Source organism: Pteropus vampyrus, unplaced genomic scaffold (assembly GCF_000151845.1).
Source record: "Pteropus vampyrus isolate Shadow unplaced genomic scaffold, Pvam_2.0 Scaffold28, whole genome shotgun sequence".
Lineage (NCBI taxonomy): Eukaryota > Metazoa > Chordata > Mammalia > Chiroptera > Pteropodidae > Pteropus > Pteropus vampyrus.
Genome location: NW_011888809.1, coordinates 5,893,612 through 5,912,884, shown reverse-complemented (window position 1 = coordinate 5,912,884; position 19,273 = coordinate 5,893,612). Strand labels below are relative to the sequence as shown.

General features: G+C 38.4%; 2 pseudogenes; both read left to right on the top strand.

Moving 5' to 3' along the window:
* Positions 1-5,071: 5,071 nt before the first annotated feature.
* On the top strand, positions 5,072-5,190 carry LOC111737582 (annotated as a pseudogene).
* A 13,678-nt stretch (positions 5,191-18,868) lies between these two features.
* On the top strand, positions 18,869-18,987 carry LOC111737587 (annotated as a pseudogene).
* Positions 18,988-19,273: the final 286 nt, after the last annotated feature.

The following is a 19,273-nucleotide window of genomic DNA, read 5'->3' as shown; positions in this document are numbered from 1 at the left end:
TCTTCTAAGCTTTACCTACCAGTCTATGCAGTAACCCCCTCAAACACACATCCCCTGTGTCCCCTATGCTTTGACCTGGAATTCATCCCTGTTCCGTTAAACACCATGATTCCTCACATTTCCATATTTCCTTATCTGCCTGGGAAACACTACTTCTCCTTAGAAATTCAGTTCTAACTTCACCACCTCCATGAAGCCTTCCTTGATAATCTTCGGCCTAGCCCCTCCTATTAAGTTAAAACCTTCTTTTCATCTCCATCATAGCATCACATAAGAGCTCTGTGACTCCACTCCTCATACCTCTTCATTTTCATTTGCAAGACCATCTTTCTGCTACGCTAGGCATCACTATTTCGTATAGCTCTCTGCAATCCTAAGGCAGGCATTTAATACATAATGGTTGGATAAGCTAATTCATATACTTTTATCATACTAACTTTCTGAAAACATCCAAGGCAGTCTAAAGTAAAGAGCTTTAGAAAAATGAATATGACAGTGATGTATTAGGTAAATTACATGCAAGACTGCAGGTTTAGAAAGAGGGGAGAAGATGATGGATTCTGCTTTGAACACAGAAAACATGCCTTTGGCGTCCACTGCAATCAGGATGTGCTTTTGAGGCTGCAAGTGCTTCTGATTAGACAGGAACAGAGAATTAAGTCGTCCTTTTCGCTTCCCAGGCCTAACACGCCACTCCCATCTTTTTTGAAAACTTCCTCCGAGATGACTCTGAATTTCTTTAGTCCTGTCTCTCTTATCCAAATATTTCCTTGAACAAGAACTCAAATGGGCTTGTTTTCAGATCCTGTGTCTCCGAATGTGTGTGAGCTCGGGGAGAAGGAAACACAAAGTGATTTGCAATCTGGCACTGGAAAGAGAGCAACTGTCAAGGGGGCCTCGATTGTTTTTGTGATTACTGCCTTGCTTTAAATCCATGTCTGTTTATTGTTATTGTCTTGTCTCCTTATTGATGCTCAATCCCTTTCCTCATCACAAGTGTGAAAGAAAACCTGGCAAAAGTTACCATAGCGAGAGTTCCGAATCAATAATGGATTCATCCTGAGATACAGCACAACATCTGTTAGATATTTGGAGACGCTGTCCATTCTGCCTGAAGGGGTGCTTAAGCAGTCAGACTCCCTTCCCCCTGGAAGGCTATAAAACACGGAGAGTTAAGAAGTGGCAGGAAAGTGCTCGTAATGCCTGCTTAAAAGCACAAGTGCTATGACGCGTAGGATGCGTATGTTTGAAAAGGGAAGATTGGCATTTAAATTTAGCACGTGTTCTCGAACTCACATTTACACGGAGCTTGAATCAAGACAACACAGAGAGGTAAAAACATGTATCAGACTAAAACTAGTTGGGTAATGGCAACGTTCGTTTGCATAAGCTATTTTTATAGGCTTTTGTTAAGAATTTCATATTACTCTCTTTTATTGTTAAGTTTTTTAGGTTGTATTACATTAATTTTAAAAGAGCCTTCATGGGGAGACTTCTGGTCAAGATGGTGGAGTAGGTAAACACTGTGCTCATCTCCTCCGATGACCACATCAAAATCACAACTAAATTACAGAACAGCCATCAATGAGAACCACCTGAAGACTAGCTGAACAGAAGCCCCATAACCGAGGATGTAAAGAAGAAGCCACATGGAGACCGACACTGGAATGTCAAAATGAATCGGGTTGATTTTTTAGAAAAATCGGAACATCTAATTATCTAATAATGCCTCCACCGCACGGCCGGAATACGGTCGCCCGGTTACAGTTGGCAAACAGAAACAGTTCTTAGGGAAAGGGGACAAAACCTAGATGAGAGACCCTCTACCTAGAGAAACAAATGGACTAATTCTAATCACAAAGTATCTCCACCAAGAAGCTAGAAGATTGTCACAGCTGTTCGTAAAAAAGAATTCCACCAGTGTCTCTCCAGAAGAGCATGTTGTCCTTGCCAGCATGTCCCCGCCCTCACGGATGTGTCAGGATGGTGCTCTGTGTTGTCTAAGCCCCTCCAGGGCTGCTATTGGCTAGAGGAGAGTCTCGCTGAACAAACAAAACTGAAGGGTGCGGCCCCTCATTGTCCTGGGGAGGGGCATATATAGGGAGTTCCAGAGGCCTGGGGCAGACCACTGGGAGGCACTGACATGGCAAAGGTGACCAGGAAACCACAAGCACCAACCAGTTATAGACAACCAATTCCAAGCACCAAAGAGAAGAAGAAGAAGAAGGCCACCTGTCCATTCAGGGCTAGAAGCCAAGGCAAGGTGCCCAAGACAACTATGAGGGTACAAAGATGCCTTCAAAGGAGTTCAAGAAAAAACACCTCTCCCAAAACTCCCAGTCCTTCATTTAAGTCTAAGAAATCTAGAAAACCAGCACTCTTTGGCCATTATCACAGGCTGAATGAGGCACTGAATCAAAATGGAGACAAGCCACCGCATAGTCGAGAAACTGTGAAGAAACCCACCACCTCACATGGTCTCCTGGGCGGCCAGCGCTTCAGAGGGAGGCCAGAGACCTCGGGCCTATCTGCGAAATCTCCAAGGTCCAGACGCTGAGAAATGGCCAACTACTTAGAGACCGAACCAGCGCCAACAGGGCGCACCCATGATGATGAACGAAATAAAACCAACCTGTTGTGAAGCATAAAGAACCTTCATGGAAGCCCTTATTGCTTCTAGCCACAGCTGGTCTGGTGAGCATGCCAGTGAATTCAGACTTTTTTTTTTTTTCTTCCATAATATTAAAGCTTACCAATAAGAAAATCAACACCAGAGACAGAGGAAGGGAAGTTGAGAGAAACAGAAGAGAAAGGGGAAGGGGTGTGGGGAGGAGGCTGGCAGGTAAATGAAATCTAGTAAAGGAGAAAGAAAGAAGTAGAAAGAACCTTAGGAGGGAATAAAGGATGAAAAGAAGAAGGAACACATAAAATTTTTTTTTTAAAAAAAATAGCCTTAAAGAAAAAAATTACAAATTATGAAATCCCCTTTAACGAGGTGGTTAAAAATGAATCTGAAGCGAAGCCACAACAGTTCTAACAGAGACAAGTAATTTTTTAAAAAATCATATCTGAAAATTTAAAGAGGTTATCAAAGCATTGATTAGCAAACTGTGTTCTTAGAATAAATATATAGTTTAGCAATCAAAGCCAAACTCAGAACTATGAAGGGAATCTGAGAAAAGACAGATGGAAGAAGAGGAGGAAAAAAATTAGGAGAAAGAACAATAGAAGAGAGGAAGAGAAAGCCAGGAACTAAACAAAAGCTGGAACGCTTGTTTTATGAAGTATTAATAACTTGCAAAGGGTTATTTGTCATTGCTGAACTTAGAAATGTATTATCCTCTATCAGCAAGAGACCACATGTCTTTTAGAGTCATTGGCTCAGAGTGATTTTAAAATGTCCCTTCATCCAAAGGACAGTAACCCAAGTTGACAGGTGGTCTCATTCTGAAAGGGGAGAAGACAGGGCCCTAAATCTGCCAGTCCCCGAGCTCACTACCCTCCTCAAGGCCAGAGAACGCCTCTGGGGGGCTGGGGAGGCTCTGAAGTCCAGACGAGTTTGGGATGGGGAGGGAGGAGTGGCTGTGGAAAAGAGAACGAGAATTTATTATCAGGACCTTTGGGGGGTTTCATATAAAAGCCCTAAATTAACTTTTGATACTCATGAAATTCTGCGCTGTCACCCACTTTCTTCACTTTATTGCCTTGGTGTTTGCTGAGCCCTTTACATGTCGCGAGGGACCAATCTCTGATCTGTTTGCAGTTTTATTAAAGTGACATACAAAGGGAAAGTGTGCTTCAAAATTCAGGATGAGTCTTAAGGAGGCAGAAGAGAGTCTTAAGTAGGCACCATCACCTACTCTCCATACATCTAAGAGAAAGAGAATATGGAAATGATTTGGAATTTGGTGAACTCTCCATTGAGGTTCACTGCCTTCAGAGATGTCACCTTCTGAACCATCGTCTTCCTTGTCTTGGAGCCACGATGAGGTCCCCTGCCCTGCCCTGCCCATTCTAGCCTCCCACTTGCATTATCAGCCATGCCTCCTGAGGCACCTCAGCCCCACTAACCTCAGGAGACCTCCTCCACCTCATCTCAATTTAGCCCTCACGTCCTCAGGAAGCCTTCCGGCCCACCCCGATGATGTTTGGGACCCTCCCAAAGCTGGGTCTCCAGAGCAGCCTTTGCGTACCCTTCTCATGGCACATGTGCAGTGTATCACAATGCTCGTTCCCCTTCTCCCCTTTCCCTACCAAAATACAAGGTTCTTGAACACAGGTACTGTTTGCTGCTGTCTTTTTTGGCATCCAGCACAGTATCTGGCACTCAAAATACTCTTTGAATTAATAAGTGAATGGGGTTTAAAGTCAGGTCTTGACTCTATAACACATGCTATTTTCTCCATGGTGTTCGAAGTCCTGTCTGCTAGTGTGGTGCAAACGGAATTGATGTTAAAAAAGCAGATTCCTGGACTCCAAGTTCAATGCCTCCCAGTCATCTCTTTATGCACTCATGTTTGAAGCAAAGTGGGTTCCAGGAATAAAATATGATATTTACCTTTAAAGAACCTATGAGTTTTTTACTCATTATTGAGCATACAAATTAGCGTGCTTGCCACAGGGGACATAATGGTGAAAATGACAGAAAAGAATGTTCGAGACTTTAAGGAGCTGACCACCCAGCAGATGGACCAACATTAGACCACTGGTTGCCCAGGCATTCCGAGAGCGTGCGACAGGTGGACTCTGTCTGGCCTCCCTGAATCAGGGTGGTTTGAGCTGACTTTGGAAAAGTCATAGAAATTAGCAAGACGAAGAGCAAAGGGAGATAGGAGGGCGAGAAGCGGGGGACAAAGGCCCTGAGGTAGGAAGGAGTGTGACATGTTTCAAGAACTAAAAGAAAGTCCATTCGGGGTAGGTCACAAGAGAGCGAAAGAGAGTGGCATGAGATGAGGCTGGAGGGAGAGCCTGAGGGAGTCCATGCTCATGCCTCTGATTCTCGTTGCCTTAAAACGCCACAGGATGGTTTGACAGGATGGTTTTCCTTATGTATGTTTAAGAAATGTATGGAGTCTACGGCTGTGCCACCCTGAACATGCCCAATTCCGTCTGATCTCGGAAGCTAAACAGGGTCGGGCCTGGTTAGTACTTGGATGGGAGACCACCTAGGAAGACCAGGTGCTGTAGGCGTAAAAAATAAAAAATAAGGGATTGTAAGCTGACAAGTTCCTTGCAATCTGTGAGGTCAACCAAGAGTTGCTCGCCTAAAAAAAAATAGATACCCAAAGCTACCTCTTTATTGTCAGCAGGAGCCTAATAGGCATATTGTGGATATACTTTATTTAAGATTGTGTGCTGCATTTTGTTCATTTGGTTTGGGTTTTGCTAATATAATAAATAATGCTCCAGTATTCTTCCTTATCCACAGTGGTATATCCTCGAGTAGCTGGCTGAATTTAACTGGACGATAGCAAGTCGCTGGGAGGAAAAAAAAACCCTCAGAAACACAGAAATAATAAGTTGATGTTAAAGGGGGAAAGCGACTGTTAGGAGGTGAATAAATTCGATGCATTGAGGATTTATGAATAACATGAGTCTGTTCTCCAGATTGGTGTTTACTTGTTACCTTCTGAATCATACCTTCAGCCCTAGCCCGGAGGGGGTTTTCAAATTACAGCAGGTCTCCATCTCCAGCCCTGGAGAGACAGCCCATATCTAGGTAGAGTTGCAGGATAGTTTAAAATTCCTACTTTGATCCTATAGAGTCATTTTAACTCCTGGTTCTGCCACTTACTACCTGTATAACTTGGAGCCAAGCTTCCTAAGCTTCGGTCTCCTCACCTATAAAAGAGGAGATAAAAATATTACCGCCAGGTAGGGTTGTCGTGATGGTTGAACGAGACAATCCCAGCAGAGCATGTAGCACCTGCCTAGAAGGTGGTAGCTGCCGTCATTAATATCAAAACGAAGAGAATGACAGCTTTCGTTTATGAAATGCTTTCTATGTCCCAGCCCTGGATCGCAGCATTTGCCTGAGTTAACTCATTTAACCTCACAGCTCTATGAGGTAAGTACTCTTATTTCATTTTTATAAATAAAGAAACTGAGGCCAGCAAGACTAAATCACTTAGAGCTCACACGCGGCAGAGCCAGAACACGAACCCAGGCAGGCTCATAGACATGAGCCAGAAGCAGCCCCGGGCCAGAACCACATAATGTCACGGCGGGGAGGGAGCATGGGGATGGTCCAACAAGCCCCAATTTATAGATGAGAACACTGAGGCCAAGAATGAAAACAACTTGCTTCCAGATCACACATCGAATCTGAAAAAGTCCATGAACGTTAAGAATATATATAGTGCTTAACATTTTGGAGTTGCATCTCACAAATAGCCTTCATTTAGAAGACCAAAGCCATGTTGACTCCTGGACGTTGAGTAGCTCTTATGCAATGCTGTTCGATGACTTAAACGCTATTAATCCCAAAGCATATGGATTTGATTTTTTTTCAGATGTTCATAAGTTTAGAAATGAAAGAAAGAGAAGAGTCCTACAGAAGGAGTTTGAGGTTGTTTTCTAATTCAAAGGATTTTTTTTTTTTTATTTCAAATATCGGGTGATAATTGGTAGATTCATCTGTGCTCTCCATACCCAGCCAGCTTGTCAATGTCACGATGAATTGGACTCTTGTCTTTCCTGCACTTGGGGTCTACGCTATAGGCAGTGAATTCCTTCTGTTTGTAAATAAAGCACCAACTAACAAAGAAATCTCTCCATTCCAAACTCTGATAACAGTTCATTTTTCTGCCCAGTTCATAATGACTTCTGGAAACTTCTTCCAATGCACCATTAGGTACACTCAAAAGAATAGTCTGGATGCCCTACTACATAAAGCAGTGTGCTCTAGAAGGAAGAGCAAAGAAATAAAAGTCATGAGAGTTCCAATTCTGGCTTACCCGCCCACCTGCTATGTGACTTCAGTCAGGTTCTTTAAGCCACCTGGGGCTTTGTTTCTTGATCTAGGAATGTGGCAGTAAGGAGTGCCCTCGTCACATCTGAATTTCTGTGAGAATTGAGACGATGCAAAAGCATCTTGAAATATCTAAGGCTCTTAAGCATGTAACGTTACTGAACCTTTTAAGCCATGTTTCTTCCGTTCTTCCCCTGGCTTCAGCCGTCTCTTCTTGCAAGATGCAACGCAAGTGTTGCCATAGGAGCCTTCTCTGAAGCCTCTGTCCTCACACATACATAGCACATCGCTTAGTATCTATCTGGTCATAGGTCTGCCACTCTGCCAGACCACAAACCTAATCTTAGCCATCATTTTCTTTCTCAGTCCGCCAAATACTCTCCAAAGGTTTTCTGAGCACGTACTCTGCATTAATAAGACTCAAGGGCTGGAAATGAAAAGATGACTAAAACTCATCCCTGCCCTCAAGGAATTCACACACGATTGGGAGGAGCAGAAGAAGTAACCGACCATCACAATAAAATGTGGCCAAGTCACACCTGCATGGGGTACTTTTGGGGTAGAGTTGACCCTTTGCCGCAGGCCGTCCTTCTTCTTCTGTGCCTGCTGAAGGCACGCTGTAACTTTCACTCATTCACTGTCGACAGGGTCTCTAACAGATATTAGCATCAAATCTAATCTCCCAGTCCAGAAGGAAGTTTACTATCGCCACCCACCGAGCATGAGTGATGTGCTCCAGGCATTTCTCTCACATTCCGGTGACCAAATAACTTTGGCACCAGTGACCACACACTCAGGTGGTGCGGCATATATGGGCCTCATAACAGCAACTAATGAATCATTCCCTTTGGCTGCATAAAGAGCAAAGCCAGCGACGCCTCTGGCACCCATTGCGAGTTATAGGCTTAGCTGGGAGGAGGCGCAAGTTAGTCTTAGCTACTTCAGTCTGTGGTTTTTTGGGTTTTTTTAAAGAAAATAATAATAATCCCTTACATCTGGAGAATCCTTTACATTTTACAAAATGCCTCTGTACTCATCATCCTATTTGATCTTAACAATTCATTGCAATGAATAGGACCGGGGTTATTTTCTCTCTTTTATAGATGAGAAAACTAAGACTAGGTGACTCAGACTAAAACCCAAGTTTGCTGACTCATAACCGAGTGCTCTGGCAACTATACCATACTGCAGGACAAGTGTGTGGACCAAGAGAAAAGGAAAACTTATGTTGTCCCTGGTTTTCATGAGTCAGTGGAAGTCAGCAAACATTACCTTAGACGGGCTGCCACCAAGGCTCAGTGCTGGGTGTCGGAAGAGGGAAAAAAGAACGAGACAACCCAGCTTCTCCCAAACACCTGTCCACGAAGAGATATAGGTATACAATTAACTACGTGAAAGGGCAAAATGAAGGAAGTGCCATAAAAACGCCTGAACATTTGTATTTGTTTATTTGTTTAAAGCTGAGCATAAATAAATGAATTTGGCCGAAGTAGAGGCAGAAGCCAAGGGTTTGGGGAACAGAGCATTGGAAGATTCTGTCCCTCCAGCAGAGGATGAAAGGCTTTGGAAGACAAAGGCCTTAAAGCTGGCAGTTCCTTGATACCACTTGTCTTGCCGTCATGGCAATAGTTTAATAAGATATGATTCATGCACTCATGGTGTTTGCAGCAAGCTGCAGCGTTGAGTACCAAGGTAAGACACAAAGAGCTGAGGTCCTAGGGGCTTAGAGGAGAGCAAAAGCCTTACACTCTGGTTGTCAACAGAGATGATGTTGGCAGGGAGGAGGAATCGTGTGGGCCTTTACTGATTAGCTGACTTCACTAGCCAGAAAGCTTCAAGATCAGATTCAACTGCAATTGGATAAGAATGTCTTAATGTCCCTGAATTTCCTCATATATATTTTACAGTCACACATTCATGTATTCATTCATTTATTTATTCCACAAACATTTATCGGTTGTCCAATATGTGTCAATCATGGGATGAAGTGCTGGGGATCCAGGGATGAACAGAAAAAGACAAAATTAGGTGCCTTCGTGAAGCTTATAATCTGATGACAGCGATATGACCAAATGACTTCTGCCAAATAAACACCAAATCATAATTATGATAAAATCTATAAAGGAGGGGTACGTGGTGTTATAAAAGAGTAAAACAGATATTTGAATTAGTCATGAAGTCAAGATGACATAGAGTTGTGATCTACATGTTGAATTGAATTAAATTAAATCAGGAGAAGGGAAGGGAAGGGTATAGGAAGACATCAGAGGTAAGGAAAACAGTAAAAGGGCCCTGTGGTGCACAGAGCATCAAAGGAACTGAAAGGAGACATATGAAGGAGCATAAAGCAGGATGAAGGAAAAAGAAGCTGCTAAACCTGTGGAGGTCAATGGGAAGGGTTTTAAGAGGGTGGACAGAGAGGCAATACTAGACCAAGTCTTGCCCGAGATTAGACCCCACAGTGGCTAAAATACGGAGAACAGATTGGAAAAAGGCAGGTGTGGATGTGGCAAGTCCAGTTTAGAGTTTCTTGCATAATCTAGTCAAGAGTTAAGAGGAAATTAGAGTGGTGATGGGGTGGGGGGAAACAACAGGTGGATGAATTGAATAGATCTTTAGGATATATGCTCAACAGAGCTTTGTAATGTATTGTGTCTGGCAGATGGAATGAGGAAGGTATCAAAGATGGTTTTTACTATAGTCTCTCACTCATTATATATAGAGCACTAGTTACAATGTGTATTATTTCACTCACTACAATGAATGTAACTAGGTAAATGGTGAAGACAATCCCAGAACAGAGAACACTGAAGGTATACTAGGTCAGTCTGGAGGGTGTTGGACTTGAGATGCGTTTTAGATCTCCAAGTGGAGACATAAAGTAGATCTGTGTAATATCAATCTGGAGCCCAGAATAGAGATATGACTGATCATTAGGACTAGGCTTTTGGAATATAGAGCCATGCACAAATTTATACAAAGACAGAATTTATTTATTTAATATGTGTTGTGCCAAGCCAAGTAATGTATGCAGAAAATATAAAAAGTATATGGAATTCTGTCAATTATGTCGAAGCACTGGCTCCTAATAACTCTTTGAAAGAAAATGTATATCACTACTGCAGCATCTATCACACACCAGGATTATTTTCATTCTGGTCTCATCCACTGGAGAAGGAGCTACCTGAAGTGGGTGTCGTATATTTTAAATCAGCCCGGCCCCCCTCATTTGGGGTTCCAGCCACTCTGTAGTTCAGTTTCATGCCTGGATTTTCAAGGCCTGATGTGGTTCAGTAACTCACAGCTCATCAGGGTCTTAGAAATCTCACAATCCAAACCCTTGTTTTGAAAATACAACAGAGAATAAATGTTTTTTTAAAAAAGACTTCCCATTGTCCCACAACTAGTGAATAGAAAAGTTGGAACTAGAACACAGAACTCCTAAGCTCACCACTCCTCAAAAGACCCTTGCCTAAGATTGTGTCATTACCATGGGATATTTGGGTCCTGGACCATATTTCCCAAAAAATAATGTGGAAGATGTTGTAGGAAGAGTATCAGGGCAAAAATCTCCTAGTAAATGTTGTAGTTTAAAAAATTCTATATGTTTAGCTATTTCACTCAGCATAATTATTTTCTGGTTCATCCATTGTTGTGTGTGAATGGTTCATTATTATTGCTGAATAATATTCCATTATAAAGATATAATATTTATTTGCCCATTTTCCCTGTTGTTGGACACTTGGTTTGTTTCCATTTTTCAGATATTTTCATTATTTGATTCTATTTGTTTTGTTAGCTCGTTACTCTATATCTCTTTTTTTATTAGCTGCTTTAGCGTGTAAAGCATACATGTTATCTTATCGCAGTTTACCTTCAAGAGATGCTATGTCACTTCATATATAGTGTAAAAACCTTAGCATAGTATTCTTTCATTTTTCCCTTCCTCGTCTTTGCACTATTGCTGTCATACATATTATAAACACCATGCTACATTGTTTTTATTTTGTAACCAGTGAATCATCATTTAAATATATTTAAGTAATAGAAAAAATGTATATGGATACCATTTTATAGGCTCTCCATTCCCTTGTGCAGACTCCTATTTCTATCCGGTACCATTTTTGTTAGGTCTGAATTATTTGGTTCAACATTTTTTGTACTGCAGGTATGCTATTTCAGCTCTCGTGCATTTGAAAAGTTTTTTTCCCTTTAAGGTATTTTTATTGGCTATAAAATTCTAACTTGACAGGTTTTTTAAAAGCACTTTCAATATCTTACTCTGCTGTTTTCTTGCTTGCATAGTTTCTGATGAGAAATATACTTTGTCTTTGTTCCTATGTGTTTTTCTCTAGCTGATTTCCAGACTTTCTCTTTATTATTGCTTGTGGAAAATGCTATTCTGATGTGTCTTCCTGTAGTTTTCTTTATATTTCTCATGCTTAGAATTTACTGAGCTTCTTGGATCTATGGCTTTAGAGTTTCCATCAAACTGGGAATTACTGAGCCATTATTTCTTTAAATATGTGTGTGCCCTTTCTACTTCGGAGCTCCTATTACATGTATATTAAGTTTCCGGAAGTTGTCTCAAAGCTCACAGATACTCCACTCTTTTTTGGTTCCTGTGTATTTGATTTTGGATCATTGCTATTGCTATGTCTTCGAGTTTATTAATTGACATTTCTGCAACATCTAACTGAAATTAACTAAATGCAGTGTATTTTACCACAGACATAGTTTTAACCTCTAAAAATCTAATTTGCATGTTTTTTTTTTTTTATCTTGCACATCTATGTAACATGTTTAATCTGTCCTCTAGCCTTTTGAGCATATGAAATACAATTGTAATAACTGTTTTAATGTCTTTGGTAAGTCTAACATCTGTGTCAGTATAGGTCAGTTATAATTGCTTTATTTTCTTCCTCATTATGAGTGCTTTTTGTATAGGTTTTGTTTGTTTCATTTTGGTTTTTGCATGCTTGGTAAATTTTTATTAGCTACCACACGTTGTAAATTTTGCTTTGCTAGGTGCTGAATATTTTTGTATTCCTATAAATATTCTTGATCATTGTTCTGCAATACAGTTGATTATTTATAAGCAGCATGATCCTCTTAGGTCTGCCCTTGAGGTTTGTTAGGTGGGACCAGAACTGCATCTAATTCAAGGCTAATTAATCCCCACAGCGGAGGCCAGACTCTTCTGAGGATTCTAGTCAATACCCTGTGAATTATGAGGCTTTTCCAGTCTTGCTGATGAGAATGGGCTCAGTACTCTACTTAATACTCAAGGAGGACCCTCTGAAAATCTGTTGGTTTTCTCTCCATGCATTCCTTCTTTCTTTGGTACTCTTCCATGTGAGCTCTAGCTGCGTTGGTGTCTCAACTCTGTCTCTTCAACTCAGGGAGACTAATAAGCTCTTCCTGGGTCCTTCTCCCTTCACTGTGGCTAATCACTGAGACTTACCTCATTTGTTTTTCATATTTCAGAGATCACTGATTCATATTACCTGATACTCAGTTTCTTGAAAATTGTCATTTCTTTTATTTGGTCTGCTTTTTTGATTATTAATTTGTTCGTTTGATTGATTTTTAAGTTATTTCAACTGGAATGGTAAATCTAGTTTCATTTTTTCTACCTTAGCCAGAAACAGATGACCTCTGGTACACTTGTGAGCTGATTTATTCCTTTGTTTCTGATCAGTTCAGTATTGAAAATCTTAATTTATACAAATATGTCATTGTGATTGTGAATGGTAATTATAAATACACATTTTTTCTATTTAGCCATAGAAATTCTCCTGTGATCTTAATCCAAAGTAATGGTAACTTCTATCTTATAAATAGTCTGGTATCGATGAAGAACTGAGATATAAAATTTACTTTCTTTTTGGTGGGCCAAGTTTAAATGAATTATTATTTCAAGGTTTGCAAAGAGAACATTTTTCTTTAGTGTTTCAAATTTCTCTTCTGGACAATAATGATTAAAAGTTTAAGACATAGAAGTGAACTGTAACAATATCTCTAAATTTATTTATTCAAATTGGCTTCATTAATAGAATTATTTTCAATATGTTATAGCAATGTTGGAAAAACATAGCAACTGGGGAGACTATTTTTGAGTCTTGCTTGCCATAACATCTTTTGGAACTTCTTGGATACATTTGATGTGTTGAAATATAGCATTGATTTTCCCGGCGGTTTTAAATTAAATTTGTTAAGAATGCTAAAAATATCAGTTAAGTAGCCAAACTTGTTACTCCTTTGACATCTGTAGAAATATTTTCCAAGAGAGATTCTTTTACAACTGAAAATATGAATCTGATTCGTGAGTTCCTATGCCATGCTTAATACTTTCTCTTCCAAAAAGCAAAGAATTTCAGAATGATGTAGTAAATAGCAATGGTTAACTACAGTCTCTGAACAAAATATTTCTAAAATCCAGTTACCTAGTAAATTTTTAAAAATAACTTTAAAATCATTCAATGTGTTTTTAAACATACCCAGGAAAATATGCAGAATTTTTTGAGATTCTCAAGATTTATGATGTATTTTTAAATGTTTTAAAATGGAACCATTATTAATAGACTCTAACCAACTTAGTAACTTCTATACACTTTGTAATATATCTTCAGCCTTATCATCAGTGGTTATTTTATAACTTTTCCAGATTTATTTATGTTGACAATTTTTCTTCCTAAATATAGGAAGAAATTCAAATCTAGGTTAAATTAATTCTAATCTAGGTTAATTTATACAACTAAACAAATTCTCTATAAAATTGTCTTGCCACAATTATCTCCCATAAATTAAAAGTTTTACAAATATCAGGACACTCATCAGATTGGACTGTAAAATCTGTACTTGAGTATAATGATGTAATAAGCATGGCGTTGAAATATTGTTTAATAATAAAGATTATGTAAGATAAAATAAAGATACACACAGCATCAACACATATGGAAAAAATAATTTTCCAGTGATTAGATGAGCAATTGTCTCTTCGTCAGACTATATATTATTACTAAAGACTATTAAATATGATGATAATAAGGCTTACTTAATGGCTGCAGAATGTTGTAGAAAATGTTGCAATAACTGTCTTTTTTTTCCAATGGAAATATTTGAGAATTTTTATCAACAAATTTTGCATATTGTATTGCCAAGTAGATTTTTCTCTTAATTTTGAAGGTTTGAAGTTTCATAAAAAAAATACACTGGTTTCTGCCGTTTTCTTTGTATTTTCAGCATTTGCTAAAACTATACTTTCAATAAACTTTATTATAAAGTATTTTTTAGAATAGAGTCAATGATTTTCTCAACATCATCACAATTTATATCTAGAAGTTGAAATTGAACATGAATATTCTTTGTTATTCTAATAAGAAAACAATATATTTTACTGTGCCATCTACACTAGTTGGAATTAAATACCACAGTGGTTACAAACAAAAAATATCATATTCTAAACTTCTGAAAAACACACTGAAAGTTCATTACTGAAATTTGGTTTAAAGTCTTCACACTCTTGCTAAGAGCAGAGAAAAACATTCTTACTTTGCTTCATAACTATGGATTACAGTAATAAAAACATTAAACTACTCACTATAACCTTCTTGCCTTATGTTACAAAATCAAATAAGAAAACAGTAAGCAATAAATAAAAAATTTACTTTTACCTAATGTGGATAGTTGCCATTTTCTTTAAGCCAGTGTATCTCCCACATGGCTCATAGCACTTGGCCTAATATTAGTTGTAATATATACAGTTTCTACTTAGAATCCTTGCAATGCATTCATATTTTCTATCCTATTCTATTCTGTTATACATTTTCCTCTAAGTACTACAATAGCTACATCACACCAATTCTTGTATGCTGTGTTTTCATTTTTATTTAATAGAAAAAGATATTTTGTAATTTTCCTTATGATTTCTAGACACGTCAGTCGCTGAGAGGTATGTTAGTATTTAATGTTGAAATATTTGAGTATTTTACATTACTCTTTCCTATAACATTATGTTATTAATTCTAATTTAAACCTATTCTTATCAAAAGGGCATTCTCTGCATAATTTTAATTCTTTGAAATTTGTTGAGTTTTGTTTTATGGCCTAGAAGGTAGTGCATCTTAGTGAATGTTCCATGTATACTTGAAAATAATGTGTATTCTGTTACTGGTGGGAAAAGTGTACTATAAATATCCATTTGCTGACGTTGGTTGATGATGTAGTTCAGGTATTCCATATCCTCACTAATTTTTGTCAACTTCTTCTATCAGTTACTAAGTAAGAGTATTAAGTTATTCACCTAAATTGTGGACTTGCTTATTTCTCCATTCAGTTCCATAAGTTTTTGCTTTATGTACTTCAATATTCTAAGTGCATATACATTATAAACTAATGCATCTTTTGATAAATTTACTACTTTATAATAATGTACTATCCCTTTGAAGTCTATATTGTCTGATACTGATATAGCTACTCCAGCTTTCTTTTGGTTAGAGTTAGTAAGGTGTATCTTTTCTCACCCTTATACTCTTAACTTAGCTACATCTCTATTTAAAGTAAATTTCTTATAAATAGTATATAGATTTATCTTGATTTCTATCCAATCTGGAAATCACTGCTTTTCTTTTTTTCCCCCTCAGATTTACTGAGATATAATTGACATATAACACTATGAAGGTTTAAGGTGTACAACATGATGACTGGCAAATATATATCATCTCCACTGCTTTTCTATTGGAGTGTGTAGACCATTTACATTTGACCTAATTATTGATATGGTTGAACATAAATCTATCATCTTGCTAGTTGTTTGCTATCTGTTTCATCTGTTCTTAATAACTTTTCCCCTCTTTTCTTGCCTTCTTTTTGATTAATTATTTCTCATTTCATCTCCACTTGACTCATTCGTTATACCTCTATTATAATTTTACTCTTTAGTGATTATTCTATGGTTTATGACATCTTTAACTTATAAAAGTGTATTCTTTTTCAAGCTGCCTTCAAGATATTATCTTCATCCTATTTTACAGCAATTTGAATATGAGTTGGGGGGATAATTAATCTTGCTGAGAGATTTGCTGAGTTTTTTGGATCTTTGATTTATTGCATTTCATTAATTTTTGGAAAAGTCTGAGCCTTGATCTTTTCAAATATTTTGTCTGCTTTGTTCATTTTTTCTCCATCAGGGACTCTAATTACACATCTATCCGACTTTTGACACTGTCCCACGATTGTTGGACGCTCTGTTCTCCTCCCATTCTTGCCCTGCTTGATTTTCCTCTTTGTGTCTCTGTTTGGATGATTTCTATTGCCCTAATTTCAAGTTCACTCATTTCTTTCCTCAGCTGTATCTAATCTGCTTATAAACTTTTTTCATACACAGTTTTCAGCACTGTACTCAATATCAATCTATTCTTACATGTTGTCTACATTCTCCAATGGCTAACAGAATTAATAAATATTAATCATAGTTATTTTAAAACACAAATTTGATGGTTCCAACATCTAAATCATCTCTATTGATTGTTTTGTCTGTGCACAATGGCTTGGCTTTTTTCCTGCCTTGGGGGGTTTCCATAATTTTTATAGTCTAGAAAATCAATATAGATAGAGTTAAAAAATATTTACATGAAGAAATAGGAATGCCTCTTCTGTCAGGCCTTTAGTATGGGGAGTTGATTCACTCTAATTGATTTGGGTTTACATTTTCTTATTGCTATAGCTACTTTTGATGCCCCATAGACTCGAATTCCTCCAGCAGCGGGCTGCTGCTACCTTGTGCTTAGTGTGAAGCACGGAGGGCTGAGGAGCTCCTGCTCCACTCTTAATCTCAGCCGTCCCCACAACTGTGTGCCACAGAGGGGCCTGTCTCCATGATCTCAGATAACTCCGGCAGAAGACAGCCAGCGCATATTACGTGGATTGTTAGAATCAAGGAAACAAGATTTTCCTCCAGACCAAGCTTTTGTCTCAGTAATGTTAACTGTGTATCATTCACCTCGGTATCAGCAGCTCTTTTGCAGTTCTGAGAACAAAGGAGTCATTCGATTTTATCGAAGGAATAAAATGCATAAGAAAGTCAATTGTGCATCAATAGAAGTAAAAATTGTATAAAGATTAGAGCTACCTGAATCTGTAAAGGCTAATTTATCACCAGATTTATTTATTCTAAACCAGATAACTCTGGGGCTTTTGAAAAAAAAAAAACAGAATCCAATGTCAAAGGACAAATTTACCACCAATGAGGGCTACACACACAAGTTCCAAGATGGTTTTAAGAAATACATGCGATAAGTAAATATTTCCCCTAAGTTTCTATTTTGATTGGAATGACAGTCTACAGAGATTGTTTTATGAAATAACCTGTCTCTTTATTCTGTAACAAGGTCTTACTTAGAAAACAGGATTTTCTACTAAAGACTAAACCTGCAAAGTAGGTGTAACCATAAAGCTATGAGAAGCAACTGGAAACAAGGTAAAGAGTTTGGATAAGAGTTATGGTAGGATCTACAGACTTGCAAATCACTGCACACACAGTTAATTTGCATAGCTGAGCTTCCTAAGAAAATGGCTATGTAAGTAGACAAGCAGAGGATCCAATGCTAAGTATAAAGGGAACACTCCGACTACTCGGTTTGAGTATGGAATTGAAACTATCCAAGAAGCCAGTGGAAATGGAATGATAATAAAAGGACCAAATTGACGAAGAAGGAAAGAAAATATATGAGACCTGAGAGAAAGGTCCAAATAAAGCAGTGCAAGTTCCTGTAAAGCGCTCTGATAATTTTATATATTATCTGTGGCCTTCTATTTTAAATATTTTCTGTTTCTACAAAAGTCACAGTCCAGGGAGTGGGCCTGACAAATGCACCAGGTATCAGGGGTCATGTAAACAATCTTTGGTGCATTCCGTAGCCTAATTTACTGTCATAAACATTGTGGGAAGCAGAAATCTCCATGGCAGCTTGGCGTGGCTGTTCTCACTGTCAGCAAGAAAGATTCATGACCTCTTCACAATGTGAGACCCCAACGGCAGTTACCAAGACAGATGATTTGGTGACAGACACTTCAGGCTGAAAGTTAATATTTGGCCCAGGAAGATGAAACATGAGAACATCAGACTTGTGCCGCTGGGCCAGTCCCTTGGTCCTTGCAGTCCAGGAGACAGTCTCAGATGATGATTCCAAAAGTGAGTCTCAGAGGGCCAAAGTGTCACATTTGACATCAGCGTCAGAGGTCAGGGAAGTGCCCAAACACCCTGTCCTCTTTCAGTAATCCATGCTATACCTGTCATCTATGAATGAATTGAATGTCTTTGCAGTCTACTTATATTTTAGCCAGTACCCGCTCTTAGGCTAATGGGTTCCAGAAGTGTATTCATTTCCTTCTGTTGAAAGTATATCTCCCTTTTATTTATTCTAAACTTACCACTCTTGAATATCTAGAATTTGTTTGTCAAACAAGCCTCAGCTTATCCTCTCCACTCAATCAGGACTTGATAAATTGATTTTGTCTAAATACATCTTTATTTTTCCGAAAGAAAGATCTTTTTGTTTGAGACTGAATTCTTAACGCTATCTCTTCTGCTACTACTTCCTCAATCTGTTCAACTGTTCGGGTTTTTTGTTTGTTTGTTTGTTTTTAAGGCAGATCGTAATGATATAAGCTAATATTCTCCTGTTAGTCACAGCTACCCTACCTTTTTCTATTGTTCTCTGGAATTGAAGTTGAACAACATTTGAACAGAAGGTGTCTGATTACAACAATGACTCCCTCCAAAATAAAAGGGAGCAAAACTGTTACTCTCTTGTCAAGTTAAATTTTGTTTTAATCTCTGGTTTCAGATTGAACCAATCTCTTCAGTGTGATTTAGTGCTTTAAGAAAATGGTATTGTCTACAGCCATGCCACCCTGAACAAGCCTGATCCCATCTGATCTCGGAAGTTAAGAAGGGTCGGGCCTGGTTAGTATTTGGATGGGAGACCACCTAGGAAGACCATGTGCTGTAGGTATAAAAAATAAAAAATAAGAGATTGTAAGCTGACAAGGTCCTTGCAATCTGTGAGGTCAACCAAGGGTTGCCTCACCTAAAAAATATTAAAAAAAAAAACAAACAAAAACACCAATCTTTTCCTTCAACACAAAGCTTCATAAAGATTCTTGTTATTATTATTGTATAATAATAGATCTGATGAGGCATTGTTAAAAGGGTAATTTGAAAGGGAATAAACTAGAAAAGGTATTGTTAGAGATTGGGAGAAAATCATGGAATTGGCCTTACATATTTATTTATCTAAA